Source organism: Dipodomys merriami, unplaced genomic scaffold (genome assembly GCF_024711535.1).
Source record: "Dipodomys merriami isolate MVZ:Mamm:240054 unplaced genomic scaffold, mDipMer1.0.p SCAF_1, whole genome shotgun sequence".
NCBI classification, from domain to species: domain Eukaryota; kingdom Metazoa; phylum Chordata; class Mammalia; order Rodentia; family Heteromyidae; genus Dipodomys; species Dipodomys merriami.
The window spans coordinates 67398879-67417640 of NW_027202270.1; the positions used below are offsets into that span (position 1 = coordinate 67398879).

Consider the following 18762-nt stretch of genomic DNA (forward strand, 5'->3'; position numbering starts at 1 on the left):
GTTTTGTTGATTCTTTCTATGATTTTTTTGGACTCTAATTCATTTAATTCTGATTTAATTTTTATTATTCATTTCCATCTACTGGATGGGGGTTTAGCCTGTTCTCTTTTTCAAGGAGCTTCAGGTGCCTCATTAAATTGTTGGTTTCAGATCTCTACAATGTGTTTTTATAGGAACTCAGCCATACATTTGCCTGTGAGTACTGCCTTTGCTGTGTCCTAGAGGGGTGGGTAATTTGTGTGTTCATTTTTGTGAAATATCATGAACATTTTCTCTAAATTCAGGAATGAGACAAGGATGTCCACTCTTTCCACTTCTCTTCAATTTCGTATTAGAATGCCAAACTAGAGCAATAAAACAAGATGTAAACATAAAGTTATCCAAATAGGGAAAGATGAAGTAAAACACTCTCTCTTTGCTAATGACATGATCTTGTATTTAAAAAAAAAAACAAAACCATTGACTCCAGTTCTAAGTTACTGGAGGTAATCAAATTTGACAAAGTATCAGGGTATAAAATTAATCCTCAAAAATCAATGTCTTTTCTGTATGACAATAACTAAAAGAGCACAGCTGAAATCAGGAAAGCAATTCCTTTGTAATAGCCCCACAAAAAAATACCACTGAGTTAACATAATTAAACAAGCGAAAAGCCTGTAAGATGAAAACTTTAAAAACCTGAAAATGGAAATTAAAGCAGAGCTGGGGAAGTGGAAAAACATCCCATGCTCCTGGATTGGGAGAATTAACCTCTTGAAAATGACAATACTGCCAAAGGCTATTTTCAAGTTCAATGTGATACCCATCAATATCCCAACCTCATTCTTCAAGAAGTAGAAGAAGCACCCCAAAATTTCATATAAAACAATAAAAGATCTCGAATAGCTAAAATAATCCTTAGCAGAAAGAACAGTGCTGGAGGAATATCAATACCAAATTCCAAACACAACTACAAAGCCACAGTAAACTAAAAAGTTTGGCACTGGCACAAGAACATACCTGAGGACCAATGGAATATGACTGAATACCCAGAAATAAACCCACAGACCTATAGGGAGCTAAAAAAATAGAATGAAAGAAAGACAGTCTCTTCCGTAAATGGTGCTGAAAAAGTTTAACACCTGTAGAAAATTACAACTAGATCCTTATATATCACTCTGCACAAGAATCAAATCTAAATGGATCAAAGACGTCAAAGTCAAAGTACATACCCTGAAAACATTACAGGAAGGAATAGGAGAAACTTTTTTTAAAAAATTTTATTTTATTTGTGAACATACTGTACAGAGGGGTTACAATTACATGGGCAAGATAATGCATACATTTCTTACCAAGCATTGCAGCCTCCTCCTTTGTTTACCCTTCACCTCCCTTCCCAGCCTCCCCCCTCCTCCCCCACCCAATCCTTCCCCCTCCCTGCTCCCCCCCCCACCGACATTGTAAAGCTCCTTTTTGACATGACAATTTGTACTTCTCATTGTTGCAACAGGTCCACCTGAATCCTTAAATGACTTGTTTTTCCCCATCTCCTCCATAAGTTATACTGACATCAAATATATTGAAAGCGGGGTTATACTGTGGGGGAGGGACATACAAAACAACAAAGAAATAAATTTATAAGGGCATTAGAAACACATGCATGAAAGAAAAAAAAACATTAAAATACCTATCTAAGGATTCATTTTCCTAACATCACATTATCTGACTTTTTCCGCTTGATTCATACATATACTAGATATTGCAAATAAGGGAAACCATGGGACCTGTGTTTCTTTGTGCCTGGCTTACTTCACTTAATATAATTTTTTCAAGACCTTTCCATTTCCTAACAAATGGGGCAATGTCATTCTTTCTGATGGAGGCATAGAATTCCATTGTGTATATATACCACATTTTCTTGATCCATTCATCTACTGAAGGGTATCTGGGTTGGTTGTATATCTTAGCTATGGTAAATAATGCTGCAATAAACATAGTTGTGCTGGTAGCTTTAGTATGGTCTTGTTTGTAAACATTTGGGTAAATGCCCAAAAGTGGGATTGCTGGATCATAGGGGAGTTCTATGTGAAGTCTTTTGAGGAACCTCCATACTGCTTTCCAAAGTGGTTGAACAAGTTTACATTCCCACCAACAATGAAGTAAGGTTCCTTTCTGTCCACATCCCCTCCAGCATCTGTTGTTGTTAGAGTTCTTGATGTTTGCCGTTCTAACTGGGGTGAGGTGATATCTCAATGTTGTTTTGATTTGCATTTCTTTTATGGCTAGGGATGTTGAACATTTCTTCATGTGTCTATTGGCCATCCTTCTTTCTTCTTCAGAGAAGTTTCTCTTTAAGTCTTTCGCCCACTTATTTATTGGGCAGTTGTTTCTTTGAGGATTTGTTGTTGGGGGGTTTAATTTTTTGAGTTCCAAGTATATTTTAGATATGAGACCCTTGTCCGTTGTATGGCTAGTAAAGATCTTCTCCAAATCGATGGGCTTTCTATTGATCTTGCTAGCTATGTCATTTGCCCTGCAGAAGCTCTGCAACCTTATGCAATTCCATTTGTCCAACCTTTCTTTGATTTGTTGTGTTTCCGGGTCTCTATTCAGAAAATTTCGGCCTGAGCCAAGCAGACCTAGGGTTTCTCCTATTCCATCCTGTAATGGTTCCAGAGTGTCTGCTTTGACTTCGAGGTCTTTGATCCATTTGGAGTTGATTCTGGTGCAGGGTGATATATAAGGATCTAGCTTTAGTTTTCTACATGTAGTTAACCAATTTTGCCAGCACCATTTACTGAAGAGGCTGTCTTTCTTCCATTCTATTGTTTTAGCTCCCTTATCGAAGATTAGATGGTGATAGGTCTGTGGGTTCATTTCTGGGTTTTCAATTCGGAATAGGAGAAACTTCATGGCTCTTTAGCACAGGCAGAAAATTTCTGAATAAAGACCAAGAAACACAAGTCAAGAAAGTTTGGACAAATGGGATTACATGAAACTGCAGAGCTTCTGCATGGCAAAGGACATAGTAAGATGAATACAAAGCCCATAGGTTGGTAGAAGATCTTCACTAGCCATAAAACAGACAAGGGTCTCATATCTGAAATATACTTAGAACTCAAAAAATTAAATCCTCCCTAAACGAATTCTCAAAGAAACAACCACTCAATTAATATGTGGGCTAAAGACTTGAAGAGAGATTTCTCGGAAGATGAAATAAGAGTAGCCAATAGACACATGAAGAAATGCTCAACTTCTGTAGGCATAGAAAAAATGCGAATCAAAACACTGAAATTCCACCTGACCCAAGTTAGAATGGCTATAATCAAGAAATCTAATAACAACAGATGCTAGAGGGGATCTGGCCAAAAGAGAACCCTAATGCATTGTTGGTGGGAATGTAACTTTTTCAACCACTCTGAAAAACAGTATGGAGGTTCCTCAAATGACTACATATAGAGCTCCTCTATGACCCAGCAATCCCACTTTTGGCTATTTACCCAAGTGATCACAAAAAAAAAGGCCATACTAAAGCTATCAGCACAACTATGTTTATCATAGCCTTATTCACCATAGCTAAGAAATGGAACCAATCCAGATGCCCCTCAGTAGATGGATACACACACACACACACACACACACACACACACACACACACACACACACACACACACACACACACACAATGGAATTCTGTGCCTCACTCAGAAAGAATTACACCATCCCATTTGTTAGAAAATGGAAAGACTTGGAAAAAATCATAAGTGAATTAAGCCATGACCAAAGAAACATAGGTCCCATGGTTTCCCTTATCTGCAATAACTAGTATATGTCTAGGACAAGCAGAAAAGTCAAAAGTTATGTGCATATGTTTATATAAGATGATGTTAAGTGAAATGAATCCCAAGATAGGTACACAAGAGGTTTTTGTTTTGTTTTGTTTTGTTTTTTCTTACTTGCTGTTGTTTTTAATGAACTTATAATGTTTGGCCCTGAATCAAGGCCAGCAGTTTGCTGAAGTTGTTGGTTTCAAGCAGGAGCCTAAAGAGTGTCTTTCTTGGTCTGTTGGCCATTTCAGAACTTTGGAAATGTAATGGTCAATTCATTAGAAAGAGACATTGGTAAAAAAAATGAACTTATAATGTACTATGTCATTTTTTTTGTTTCTTTTGTATGTTCTACCCCTATGGTATAACCCCTGTTTTCACTGTATTTGATTCTGATGCCCTGCATCTTGTCATAAAAAATTTAAAAAAATTGCTTAAGAAAAGATACTGGTTGACCCACTAAAGCAGTGAGAGTATAAGTCACTATGTTGAAAATGAACTGTACAACTTCTGGTGTGTGGTAGGAAGGAGATGGGGAGGTGTGGAGGAAACAAAGAATGTGGTAACAGTGCTCAATAGGAAATGTACTCATTACCTTATTCATGTAACTATAACCTCTCTGTATAGTATTTTTACAGTACAAAATATATATTAAAAATAAAAGAAAAAATACATTCATTTGAGTACCTCTATGTTCTCAAAGAGGAAAATTTCTTATACATATATTAAGAATATGAGGAATTTTGGGAAACAATGATGGAATAATATGATAATAATGAAAACTGACTATTACTGATGGTAAAAAACAAGGAAAATGGATTAATGACAGATAACTTTTTAAATCCTTAGTTTTTGCATGTCAAATGGCAAGTAGCAATTTTATATGTAATCTAATCTCTTAAAAAGCACAAAAATAAAGCAAGTTCAAAATTAAACTTGAATACAGGTAACTTTAATAGTAAATGATAAAGTAGGAATGAGAGATTCAAGAACATTTAACCTAGTCTATTTTCCATATTTTTTTAAGATTAAAATTGACCTTGGGGCTGGGAAGGTAGCTCAGTGGTAAAGTGCTTTCCTCTCAAGCATGAGACCCTGTGTTTGATTCCTTAGCACAACATAAACAGAAAAAGTCAGAACTGGTGTTGTGGCTCAAGTGGTAGAGTGGTAGCTTTGAGCTGAATTGCTAAGGGACAGCGCCCAGGCCCTGAGTTCAAGCTCCAGGACTGGGGGGGAAAAAAGTGTCCTCAAGCTTATCTTGCTAGTACACATGTTTAATTACAGGACAAATTAGGAGAGGGAAACCTTGAGGATAGCCTAGACTACATAAGATTTCCTGCCACCCTGAGCTAAATAGTGAGAACATGTCTCCTTCAACAATATCTCTCAGTGCTCAGTGATTTTTAACAACATTTCCAAATTCTATTCCTGAGATTTTTCCCTTAATAGGTTCAGTCATACTAGTAAAACCCTTAACACCTCTCTAATAAACCCTTTTGAAAAGAAGTCTTGGATTTCCAGCCACATAAATATTCCTGACCAACTGAGGCCCTGGATGAGGCCAGCAGGAATATGACTGGGAAAGTAAAGATAGCTCCCACATGATTAGACGCAAGAAGTGAAGTCCATCTCAGCTTTGCATACAGTAACAGTTTGTGTTTTTCCCTTATCTTTACTATTTATTATTTTAATCATGTGTAAGCTTGCATTTTCATTTACAGTTCAACAAACTATGAGGAATCACACCTTGATCTGACAGATAGTATGGTGTTATTTGAACACTTTAGGCTTTGAGAGAGAAGAGTGAAGGGCAGCACTTGATATTCTACTTTGGTGGTAAAGTGTGGAAACATCTTCATTTGTTAGGTGAAATAAATGAAAATTTCCTATAGTAGTCAACCTTAAGTAATTAGAAAACATACAATTTGCATATGAAATGATGTGGACTATGATACTTAACTAGTAATCTTACTCATAAATTCATTTCCCCTTGCATTGCTCTCCAGCAGTTAGCATTCATAAATATATCCAAAACTACTTTGCCAGTTGCTTTCTAGGCAGGTTTTTAAATGAAGGAAACCCTGAGACCAGTAAAGGGAGAAATCAAGTTGTCCACCTTAATCTTCTCACTATTTCAGGTGGCAATTCTGCTACAGTCCTCTCTTCATGTTTTTCTTCCTTTTACACTGTGATTTCACCTCCTGCTGCGTGGTCTTGATTCCTAGGCTCTGCTAATACCCCTCTCACCATTTGCTCTCCAGCCATAAGAGTGATAAAGCTTTTGGGAAGCTGTATGAACTGGTACAGGATCCTTGTTTGGCTTTTCTGCTCTTCTAACACTTCTGTTTCCTATGTACAACTACAAATCACCAAGAATAACTCTGTTCCTATTTTTAGTCATGACTGCTCATAAAGTTATTTCAGAACTTTACTTATTTGAAAATAAGGTACTATGGTGCTAAGCTAAGGACCAAAGGATCTGAATAGACCTCTCTATAAACATATATATATATATATTTATATATATACAGTTTTCATATCTATATATCTATATACATATCTATATACAGTTTTCATATAAACTGTAGGTGTTGAGTAAAGAATGGAATCAAGGAGGCTGCTTGGTTTTATTTTGAGCAGCTGCAAAGATAATACCATTACTTATGGATATGCAGTTGATCACTCTTTGGAATTAAAAATCAACTTATAGATAGATAGGATAAAAATGATGTCTTTCTGCATCATGCTGTATGAACTGCTTCATATCATACCATAATTGTATCAAAAGACCACACGTTACTCTTTTTTTTTTTTTTTTGATTGGTCGTGGGGCTTGAACTCTGGGTTTGGGCCTTGTCCCTCAGCTCTTCAGCTCAAGGCGAGCACTCTACTACTTGAGCCACAGCACCACTTCTGATTTTCTGGTGGTTATTGAAGAGTCTCACAGACTTTTCTGCCAGGGCTGACTTTGAACACAATACTCAGATCTCAGCCTCCTGAGTAGAAGGATTACAGGCGTGAGCCATCAGTGCCCGGCTCGGTTACTCAATTTTTTTTTGGTGGGGGGGGGGGGGGGTCGGTCGTGGGGCCTGAACTCTGGGCCTGGGCGCTGTCCCTCAGCTCTTCAGCTCAAGGCTAGTGCTCTACCACTTGAGCCACAGCACCACTTCCGGTTTTCTGGTGGTTTATTGGAGATAAGAGTTTCACTGACTTTCCTTCCGTGAAGAGTTTCACTGACTTTCCTTCCGTGGGCTGAATTTTAACCGCGATCCTCAGATCTCAGCCTCCTGAGTAGCTAGGGTTACAGGCATGAGCCACCAGCGCCCTGCAGCAAATCTAATTTTTAAAAAGTAATTAAAATGTCCAGTTTAGTCCTATTCATTGTTATATCAAATTCTTGAGCTGTCACATAGGCATATGGAGATAAGAAGGAACATCCAACCTCCTTCTTCATCTTTGTTTCTAGTTCTCCTTTTCATGTTCCAGAATCATATGAATGGTTACACACTATCTACCGTAAGTATCCTACATGGGACATATAAAATTCATTGAATTTTTTTTATTTGAAACTGTACTCAGAGTAAAATAACTTACTGATTGTTTAAGCTTACTAAAAGGATTTTACCAGATTCAGAAATGGCAAACTAGGTGAGGATCTTGCAGGAAAATACTGAGGCAACTCTCCCTTGTGCTGAGCTTTAAGAATAATGGGAAGTCTGATTACTCAACAGCCCTTAGCAGTATCTTGAGAAACTGCCCTCTGTCATGTCTTTCTATAGGATATAATCAACAGAGTCCTCATCTCAGCTAAATTTTATCAAAATGGAAACATGTGGAAAAAATCTATTGGTCTCTGAAAAGGATTCTAGTATCTAAAATAAATATTGCAAAGCCATCAGTGCCTAATCGAAACATATGAAAGAAGCATTTGCTTTGGCTTTATGATTTTAGCCTTCTTTCCTTGTTTATTTTCTCAAATAGTTACTAGTGCTTCCTATATCAGTTATTTGAGTCATTTAAGAATGAGAACTACTAATAAATAGTGTTACTTACTATCTTTCCTTAAAAGCATAAACGAAGTTTATTCTGATACTGTCTTTCAAAAATATCTGTGAGACATGTAACCTGGGAATCCATTTGTAAACCTTTTCTCTGTGTCTGTGCTATATACACAGCTTTCTTATTAGTGTGTGTAAGAATGAAAAGGAGTTATAAAGAAAAAGAGAGAATTCACTGGCAGAATTATACCCATCAAGCATTGGAAGCATTGGTCATTGGAAGCAGAAAATAATGAGAAATAGTCAAGATAATAGGAACTAATTTTTCTTAAAATATGTGAAATCAGACAATTTCACATTTAAAGTTGAAAAACACAGCATACCTTGATGGAAATAATATTTTCCTGTATGAACTTCATATGAGCAATCTATATTATGGGAAATTATTGAAGAGAGTGGTCAATGATTTTATCCATGTAGTTCAATCAAACAGCTATCTCCACAAACCAAAAAAGAGAACAACTTAAAGAAGGGAACACTCTACCCACCAAGCCAGTTTATCTTTCCTGTATTACATGAATACAGTGTAAGACACTAGTGTGCAATAAACATCTAGTCCATATATTTAGAGGCAGCACTCCAATAGTTAGAAACTATAAATCATAAAAAAATTCACCTTTATTTTAGGATAGCATATAGCTAAAGTAATGCTCACCAATAGCACAGATGTCTCTAGATACAAAAACAAATGGTTGGCAGTTTTTAAATATGTGAAGTAAAAAGATCTGACCTGAAATATATTAGAATTCACAGCAGCTCATCAATTTGTAAGGTTTCCAGTTATGAATTTCTTAATTTCTTTTTTAAATCTGGTGTTCTGCTTTAGGTGGTAAAACTCACTGAAATTATGGAAAACTGAAAAATATTGTTGTGTTTCTAAAATAACCATATAAATATTGTGGATCATATATACATAGACAAGTTCCTTTGCAGGTTTGTTGTTGTTGTTGTTGTTTGAAAGTATAAATACATAGCACAGTGTTTCTGATCTTCCTGAAAAGAATGTGCTTAAAAAAGCTTTTCTGTATGACAGCAATGAAAAACTGAAATCAGGAAAGCAACCCTATATGTAATAGCCCCCAAACAAGTAAACAAATAATGTTTTAACCCATGAATTAACTTGAACAAAGGCATGAAGGTCCTGTAAGGTGGTAACTTTAAAAATTAGGGACATTGAAGAAGATTTAAGAAAATGTGAAGACCTTCTATGCTCCTTGATTGAAGAATAAGCATCATGAAAATGACAATATTGCCCAAAGAAATTTTAAAAGTCAATGTATTACAAATCAAAATGTCTACAACAGTCTTCAATGAGATAGAAAATTGATCCAACAATTCATATAGAATAATAAAAAACTTCAAAATAGCAAAAGCAATACTTAGCAGGGAGGTCACTGTTGGAGTAAAAACAAAATCAAATTTCAAACCACAACAAAGCCATAGTAATGAAAACAGCTTGATACTGGCAAAGAAATAGACCTTAGGACCAAGAAACATAAGATCCATAATTGATTCTACAGTCCTATACCCAAATAATATTTGATAAGGGAGTCCAAATCATAGACTAGAAAAAAAATAGCTGTTGCTGGAAAAACTGGATATCAGCATGCAGAAATTTGAAACTGGGTGCTTACATATCATCTTGCACCATCATCAATTCAAAATGTATCAAAGATCACAATGGAAGACCAGAAAGCATGAAATTATTACGGGAAGGAGCAGGAAAATCTCTAGCACTTCTTGGCACAAGTAATAATGTCTTAAAGACCCAGAAGTACAGCAGAACAAAGACTTCATAAGTGGGATTGTATCCAACTCAAAAATTTCTGCACACCAAAAGACATAGATAGTAATATAAAAAGAAATCCTACAGAATGTGAGATTTATACTGGCTATACCTCAGATAAGGTCTAATATCCAAAATATACTTAGAGCTCAAAAACTTAAACATTCAAAAATTAAATGCTCAAAGAAACAAAAACCCAAATAATGAATAACCTAAGGGAGATTTTTCAAAAGAAGTGAGAATGGCTAATAGACATATGAAGAAATGTTCAACATTTCTAGCTAAATGTAATGCAAATCAAAACAGCACCGAGATTCCACCTCACCCCAATGAGAATGGCCATAATCAATTAAACAAGCAATAACAAATACAGTCAAGGATGTGGCCAAAAGGGAGCTCAAATACACTGTTGGTAGGAATGTAAGCTTGTTCAACCACTCTGAAAAGGAGCGTGGAGATTCCTCAAAAAACTCAACATAGAACTACCCAGCAATTCCACTCCTGGGCATCTATCCAATAGAACACAAACAAAAGCTGTAAAACAGCCAGCACAATCATGTTCATTGCTGTACTATTCACTGTAGCCAAAATACAGAATCAGATCAGATGACCCTCATGAATGAATGGATTAAGAAAATGTGGTACACATACCCAATGGAATTTTATGCATCCCTTAAAGAGAATGATATTATGGGCTGGTAGAGTGTTGCCTTGCATACATGAGGCCCTGGATTCAATTCCTCAGCACAACATAAACAGAAAAAACTGGAAGTGGTGCTGTGGATCAAGTGGTAGATATGTGCTAGCCCTGAGATTGAGAGCTGATAGACAGCACCCAGGCCCAGAGTTCAAGCCCCAAGACCGACAAAAAAAATTATATTATAACATTTGTAAGGGAATGTAAAAACTTGGAAAGAATCTGTTAAGGAAATAAGACCCAGAGAAACATAGGTTGTATGGTTTCTCTCATTAGTGGTAGATACAATATGCCTATAAATCTATAAGTAAAGACACTGGGTGGTATGCAAGCAGGTATAAATGAATTAACTGAATTACAGTAGATGCTATGGAGAGCCTAAATGATAACTTTTTTTTTAAGACTAAGTCAAATCCCAGTAAAATAAGCACCAAGAAACAGGTACTTGCAAGGGGAGGAGGGGACTTGGACCAAAGAAACAGGACATAGGTAAACAATGAAGGAGGGAAGTGGAGGAGAATGTAGTCAAAAATTATTTTATACACCACAAAACTAAGAAGAGTAAGAGAAGTGGGTCTAAGGGAGGTGAGAATGTTGAAGTGGATGAAACAGATCAAGATTCATTATATTCATAAACTGATTTGTTAAATGTTACCTCCCATGTACAACTATTTAAAAATAATTTTTAAAATGTTGAAAAAGTAAAGAAGAAAGAAAGGAATAGGTGGAAGAGAAGGGAGAAAAGCATGTACTGTGAAATCCAGCTTGCCAATTAGTCAGAGAGATCTTTCAAAAAATCAGATCAATGCAAATGGTTAAAAACAGGATCCTGAGGGAGAGCTAGGGAACAGTAGGGGATGTTTTCTAAATATAATGGTGTTAAAAGTTTGGCATTAATTTACCAACTTTCCTCTTTTTTGGGGGGGAGGGGTCCGGTCGTGGGGCCTGTACTCTGGGCCTGGGCGCTGTCCCTCAGCTCTTCAGCTCAAGGCTAGCGCTCTACCATTTGAGCCACAGTGCCACTTCCGGCTTTTTGCTTTTTGCTTATGTGGTGCTGAGGAATCGAACCCAGGGCCATTCAGGCATGCAAGGCAAGTGCTCTACCACTGAGCCACCTTCCCAGCCCAATTTACCACCTTTCGTTGTGTTTTGTTTTCGTTTTCTTGTAGCTTTATGTTTTTGGAGGGAAGTTTTATTTTTATTTACTCAGTAGAAATCTTCAGAAGCATGTGAATAAAATAATTTGCTTTGCTTTTTGTATTTTTTATTACATCATGCCTCATCCTTTCACCCCCCCCCTTCTTATTTTTATTTTCCTTATATTTCTTCAGTGGTGTTGGTACCAGGTACATGGTCAGGAATTTAGGCAAACTGATTTTGTTAAATCAAACCTCTGAGAGAAATGGAATTTTAACTTCTCAAAGGTTGAAAAGTGAAGCTGAGTTTCCTTTGACTCTCCATTTTCTGGGTTTAACAGGAACATGGATCTCAAGAATTTAAATATGATGAGAAAGTCTGCCCTACTAAGATTTTTCTCACCCCAAACAGGAAAGTACCATACCAGAAATTTCACAAGAAAGTCTGCTCTCATGAGACTCGCAGCCAGACATCTAACAATTTTGATAAGGTTCAGAAGAGCCTCAATCAAAAAGCTTTCAAATACTTGTCCCAAGTGACCCCATAGATCCCTTTGAGAGTCACCCAACACCACTTCATAGTTCCCATAAACACTTGGACCTTTCCCTGTGAAAGCTGACAATTTTCCCGAAAGTCCTTACATACCACACTAAGCCTCATCTTGCCAAATGTGCTATCTCAGTGGAAACTGCTGGAACTTTCCAGACAATTTTATGCTAAAAGCAAGAGGAAAAAAAGTGCCTCCGTCATTAGTGTCACTGTTTCCTGAGATTGACAGTACCTACACTTTGCATATGTTGTGCGGAAAGTATCTTACCTTTTATTTTTTCTCCCCATGTAACTATTACTCTCATAATACTTTGTGAAAAATGTCTTGTAACTATCATAATTACCGATGTCAACACTCTTGTTGATATTCTGGAACTGCAAACATTTCACATCAAATCTCCATGTAAAAAAAAGGACTGTTCACCTCTACTTTTTAAATTAGCTCTATGATTTATCTGTGGGAAACATTTCAAAAAAATATAGATTCAGAAAGACATCTACCACATGATGGCTTTTCCATATGGCATCTCATAATTATTTTGCTGCGTGTGAACATGATGAAAACAGTTTCATAATTCTCCAAGGGTCAGAGTAAATTATTTCAATTAGACATATTTCAGAGCAAACATTACCTTAGGGTTTATTAATAATATTACCTGAGAAGGAACAGCTGCCTTTTATGTATAAAAAGCTGTCAACTTCTTACTGCTCCTTACTATAGAAACCCTGTGTGACTTTAAAAAAAATGGCAGATTTTCTCATGCTTCACCTAAACAGAGAACTTGGCAGCAGGGACCTGGTTGTAATCCTCAGCATGGGAGCTAGTGGGTAGATTTTTTTTCTCTATAAACTCTTATATAAACCACACCAGTCTCCTGGTATTTATTCTGGGTAATGCTGGAAATTGTACACAGACCCAATAGCCCATGTAAAGGAGTTTTGTAACTTCCTGAAGTCTTTCATGAAAAATCCTTATTCTAAACGCAATTCCAGAAAGAGGGAATATTATAGGAGCTTAAAAGGAAAGGCTATTCTTTTGTCTTTTCCTCCTCATCCCTGGAGCATTACAAATATGGAGTAGGTCAATTTAAGCAATATAATAGCCACAATTAATATGACACTAATTAACCTATATTGAAAATTCAGTGCTCATTGAAATGGCTTCTGAAATAACTCACATGGCTAGCTATATGAGCAATAATTAAGGATTAGAATTTTTCTATATCTTGCATGTTACTTTCTATGGGGTAGTTGGAACTACATAATGCTATAATTCATCAATTAAGCTTGGTTTTGTTATTAACACTGACCTCCATAAACATATGCATTGAAAGTTCTCAAGGCATAGAAGCCTATGATGTGGCTGGAAAGGTGGCTCAGTGATAGAGTGCTTGCCTCTCATGAATGAGACCCTGGGTTAGATTCCTCAGCAACACATAAACAGAAAAAGCTGTAAGTTGTGCTGTGGCTTATATTGTAGTGCACTAGACTTGAGCTGAAGAGCTCAGGGACAGGTCCCAGGCACAGAGTTCAAGCCCCACTACCAAACAACAACAACAAAAATCTATGATGTGAATAAAAACAATGTAAATGTCAGTATAACTTGTGGAGGAGATGGGGAAAAACCAGTTGTTTAAGGATACAGGTGGACCTGTTGCAACAATGAGAAGTACAAGTTGTCATGTCCAAAACTAGCTTTACAACATCGGTGCCATGGGGGGGGGGGGAAGGAGAAGGATTGGGATTGGAGGGAGGGGGGAGGCTGGGAAGGGATGTGAAGGGTAAACAAAGGAGGAGGCTGCAATGCTTGGTAAGAAATGTACGCATTATCCTGCCCACGTAATTGTAACTCCTCTGTACAGTATGTTCACAAATAAAATTAAATTAAATTAAAAAAAAATGCTTCCCCATGTCCACTACTCCAGGTCTTTCTTGCCACTGCAAGATAATAACTGTAATGGCAAAGATTAAAATAAAGAGTGATGACTTTGATAAGGACTCTGAATTAACAAATCTTGCTTTTGACAAAATCTTTTTTTTTGGGGGGGGGGTCCAGTCATGGGGCCTGAACTCTGGGCCTGGGAACTGTCCCTCAGCTCTTCAGCTCAAGGCTAGCGCTCTACCACTTGAGCCCCAGTGCCACTTCCGGCTTTTTTTCTTTTTGCTTATGTGGTGCTGGGATTCGAACCCAGGGCCTCATGAATGCAAGATAAGTGCTCTACCACTGAGCCACCTTCCCAGCCCCAAGAAAATCTTTTTAAAGAAAATATCTATTAATCTTTGTAGAACTGACAAACAGTTTGTTATTTTTATTAGTGTTGATGTTTTCTTTTGTTTGTTTTCTTTTTGTAGAAGTTTGGATGAAAGCTGATGTGATAGGTGGTAAAATTAGTAAATTGGTCAAAACCACTTCAAATATTGCTTTTTTTTTTTGTTGGTATTGAAACTCGATGACGCTTTACGTTTTTAGCAGATGCTAGCAAGGATCATACTTGTATTATTAAGAGCATATATACAAGAAGCTAGAGAATAAGGATTGAGCCACTAAATATATCAAGGAAATCGGGGAGAAGAAGAGGATTTATCAGAAAATTGACTGACACTTCCTAAGTTCTGCTTTGATTTCCTTTTTCAGGTTTTTAAAGTTTTCGTGATAAAGGTCCTTCACTTCTTTAGTTAACTCCTAGGTATTTTATTTTTTTTGTGGGGCTATTACGAATGGAGCTGCTTTCCTGATTTCAGCCACGCTTTTCTAATTGTTGACATATAGAAAACCCATTGATTTTTGAGGTTAATTTTATACGCTGCTACTTTGCCAAGGTTTTGAATCAGCTCAAGTAATTTGGGAGTAGAGTCTGTGGGATTCTTTAAATACAAGATCCTGTCATCTGCAAATAGGGAGATTTTCACTTCATCTTTCTCTATTTGGATCCCCTTTATGTTTGCATCTTGTCTTATTGTTGTGACTAGGCACTCCAATACTAAATTGCAGAGAAGTGGAGAGAGTGGACATCCGTGTCTCATTCCTCAGTTTAGAGAAAATGACTTTAACATTTTGCCATTAAGTATAATGCTGGCTGTAGGTCTGTCATATATAGCCTTTATTGTATTGAGGAATGTTCCCTGGATTCCTAGCTTTTCCTAGCCTTCATCATAAAGGGGTGTTGGATCTTGCAAATGCTTTTTCTGCATCTATTGAGATAATATCATATGGTTCTTATCCTTGCTCTTGTTGGTGTGATGAATTATATTACTTGATTTGCGTATATTGAACCAGCTTTGCATCCTGAAATGAATCTTGTTTGATCATGATTTTTTTTATGAGTTGTTGAAGTCAATTGGCCAAAATTTTGTTGAGAAGTTTTGCATCAATGTTCATCAAAGAAATAGGTCTATAATTCTTTTTCTTTCATGAGTCCCTGCCTCATTTTGGGATGAGGGTTATGATGGCTTCATAGAATGAGTTTGGTAGTGAACTTTCTCTTTCAATTTCATTGAAGAGTTGGAGGAGTATTGATGTGAGCTCTCCTTTGAAGGCCTTATAGAATTCTGCTGTAAATCCATCTGGTCCTGGATTTTTTGTAGATGGGAGGTCCCTTATTGCTGTTTCTATTTTGATGCTTGATATGGGTCTGTTAAGTTGGTTTAATTCATACTGGTTTAGTTTAAGCATGTCAACATTTGCTAAGAAATCATCCATTTCTTCTAGATTCTCAAACTTATTAACATAAAGGTTTGAGAAGTATTCCCTTATAATGTTCTGAATCTTAGTTGTTTCTGTGGTGATGTTGCCATTCTCATCTCTGAGTTTGTTTATTTGGGTGTGTTCTCTTCTTTTTCTGATAAGATTTGCTAAGGGTCTGTCAATTTTGTTAATCATTTGAAAGAACCAACTCTTTGTTTTGTTGATTCTTTCTACTTTTTTTTGGATTCTAATTCATTCAATTCTGATTTTATTTTAATTATTTGTTTCCATCTACTGGATTGGGGTTTAGTGTGATTTTTTTTTAAGGAGCTTCAGATGTGTCATTAAATTGTTGGTTTCAGATCTGTCCAATTTGTTGATGTAGGAATTCAGAGCTATAAGCTTGCCCCAAGTACTGCCATTGCTGTGTCCCAGAGGAGCTGGTAATTTGTGTGTTCATTTTTGTTGAATATCAGGAACATTTGAATTTTCTTTCTAATCTCTTACATGACCCACTGTTGGTTTGACAGTGCGTTGTTCAGCCTCCATGTGTTACAGGCCTTTATTTGGTGGCTTTTGGTGTTGAGTTCTAATTTTATTCCATTGTGGTCTGAGAGAATGCAGGGCATAATTTCAATGTTTCTGAATTTGTACAAATTTTCTGTGTGACCCAAAATGTAGTCTATTTTGAAAAGTGTTCCATGTGCTGCTGAGAAGAACATGTATTCTGATGCTGCTGGATGAAATATTCAGTAGTTGTATGTTAAATATAGTTGATCTATGCAGTTGTTTAGATCTGTGCTTTCCCTGTGGAGTTTTTGTCAAGTTGGTCTATCTAGTGGGGATAGTGGTGTGTTAAAGTCCCCAACAATTAATGTCTTTGGATCTATGTGAGATTTGAGGGAAAGTTGTATTTCTTGGATAAATTTAGGTGTTCTGTTGTTTGGTAAATAGATATCTATAATCGTAATATCCTCCTGAAGGAGATATCCCTTAATTCATATGTAGCCACCTTCTTTATCTCTTCTCACTAATTTTGATTTGAAGTCTATTTTATCTGATATTAGGGTGGCAACTCTGGCCTGTTTATGGGTGCCATTTTCTTTGTAGACTTTATTCCAGCCTTTCACTTTCAGAATATTTTGGGGGGGGGGGACAAAGTGTGACTCCTGAAGGCAGCAGATAGAAGGATCTTGTTTTTTAATCCAACTAGACAGTATATGTCATTTAATTGGAGAATTAAGTCCATTAATATTGAGAGTTAGGATTGAACGGTGTTTGGTAGTTCCTGCCATGTTATCCTGCTTTTTTTTTCATTGTGAAAATACTGTACAGAGGGGTTACAATTACATGGGCAAGATAAAGAGTACATTTCTTATCAAGCACTGTAGCCTCCTCCTTTGTTTCCCCTTCTCATCCCTTCCCATCATCCCCCCCACCCCACCCAATCCTCCCCGTCCCCCCACCAAAGTTGTGAAGTTCGTTTTCAACATAATGAATTGTACATCTCATTGTTGCAATAGGTCCATCTGTATCCCTATTTAAACGATTTGTTTTTCCCCTTCCCCTCCACAAATTATACTGACATCAAATACAGTGAAAGCAGGGGTTATACTGTGGGAGAGGGATATACAAAGCAACAAAGAAATAATCTTATAAATGTGTTAGAAACAATCGTATGAAAGAAAAAAAACATTTGAGTACATATCTTAGGGTTCATTTCCCTAACATCAACTTATCTGACCTTTTCTGCTTGACTCAGATATATACTAGATATTGCAAATAAGGGAAACCATGGGACCTATGTTTCTTTGGGCCTGGCTTACTTCACTTAATATAATTTTTTCCAAGTCTTTCCATTTCCTAACAAATGGACCAATGTCATTCTATCTGATGGAGACATAGAATTCCATTGTGTATATATACCACATTTTCTTGATCCATTCATCTACTGAGGGGCATCTGGGTGGGTTCCATATCTTAGCTATAGTAAATAATGCTGTAATAAACATAGTCGTGCTGGTAGCTTTAGTGTGGTCTTGTTTGTAAATATTTGGGCTGTGACAACTGGGTTCTTCCTATGGTTCTTGGATTCTCAGTTTTAGTGTAGTTTCTTGGCCTTTAATGTGCTCTTCTTGGTTTTCTATGTATAGGACATCTTTATTTATCTTTTATATGGCTGGTTTGGTGCAGATATATTGTTTCAGCTTTATTTGCATTGGAAGGTTTTTATTTGACTTTCTCTTATGAAGGAGAGTTTAGCTGGGTATAGTATTCTTGGTTGACTTTGTTTTTATCTTTAGGGCATGGCATACATCATTCCAGGCTCTTCTTGCTTTCATTGTCTCTGCTGAGAAATTTGAGGTTATTCTAATTGTTTCCCCTTTATAGTTATTGATCTTTTTTCCTTGACAGCTTTAAAGTGATGGTGTGATGTCCTGTTCTGGTCTGGTGTATTTGGGGTTCTAAAAGCTTCTTATATCTGAATAGGCCTATCTTTTTGCATGTTTGGGAAGGTCTCTCCTAGAATCCTGTTAAACCAATTTCCTAGACCATTAACTTCTGTCTCTAAGTGCTCCTTTACACCCATTATCCTCAGATTAGGCCTTCTGATGGTGTTTTCTAAATGTTGAATGGCTCTATCATATCTCTTTGATTTGTCTTGCATAGTTGTATGTTCTTTCTCCGTAATGTCTAGGCTATCTTCATTCCTAGAGATTTGATCTTCTGCATGGTCTAACCTACTGTGAGGACTTTCTATTTTGTTTTTTATTTCATTTCCTTGTAATTAGTTGGCTTTGATGGCTTCAAATTCTTTGTTGGAGTTTTGTATTAGATCTTGAATGGACTTCTTTACTTTCTTAATTTGTTTTCCAGTGTTTATTCTCAAATCCCTTAGTTGATATACTTGGAACTCAAAACATTAAATCCCCCAAAAATGAATCGTCAAAGAAACAACTGCCCGAATTAAAGAGAAACTTCTCTGAAGAGGAAATAAGAACAGCCAATAGACACATGAACAAATGCTCAACCTCTCTAGTCAT

General features: G+C 36.7%; 1 non-coding gene across 1 annotated transcript; it reads left to right on the forward strand.

The window, feature by feature from the left end:
* The first annotated feature begins 3965 nt into the window (after window positions 1-3965).
* Window positions 3966-4100, forward strand: LOC138835172 (small nucleolar RNA SNORA2/SNORA34 family). The gene has a single exon (XR_011374493.1). It is a non-coding gene; the product is annotated as a small nucleolar RNA SNORA2/SNORA34 family (small nucleolar RNA).
* The last annotated feature ends 14662 nt before the right edge of the window (window positions 4101-18762 follow it).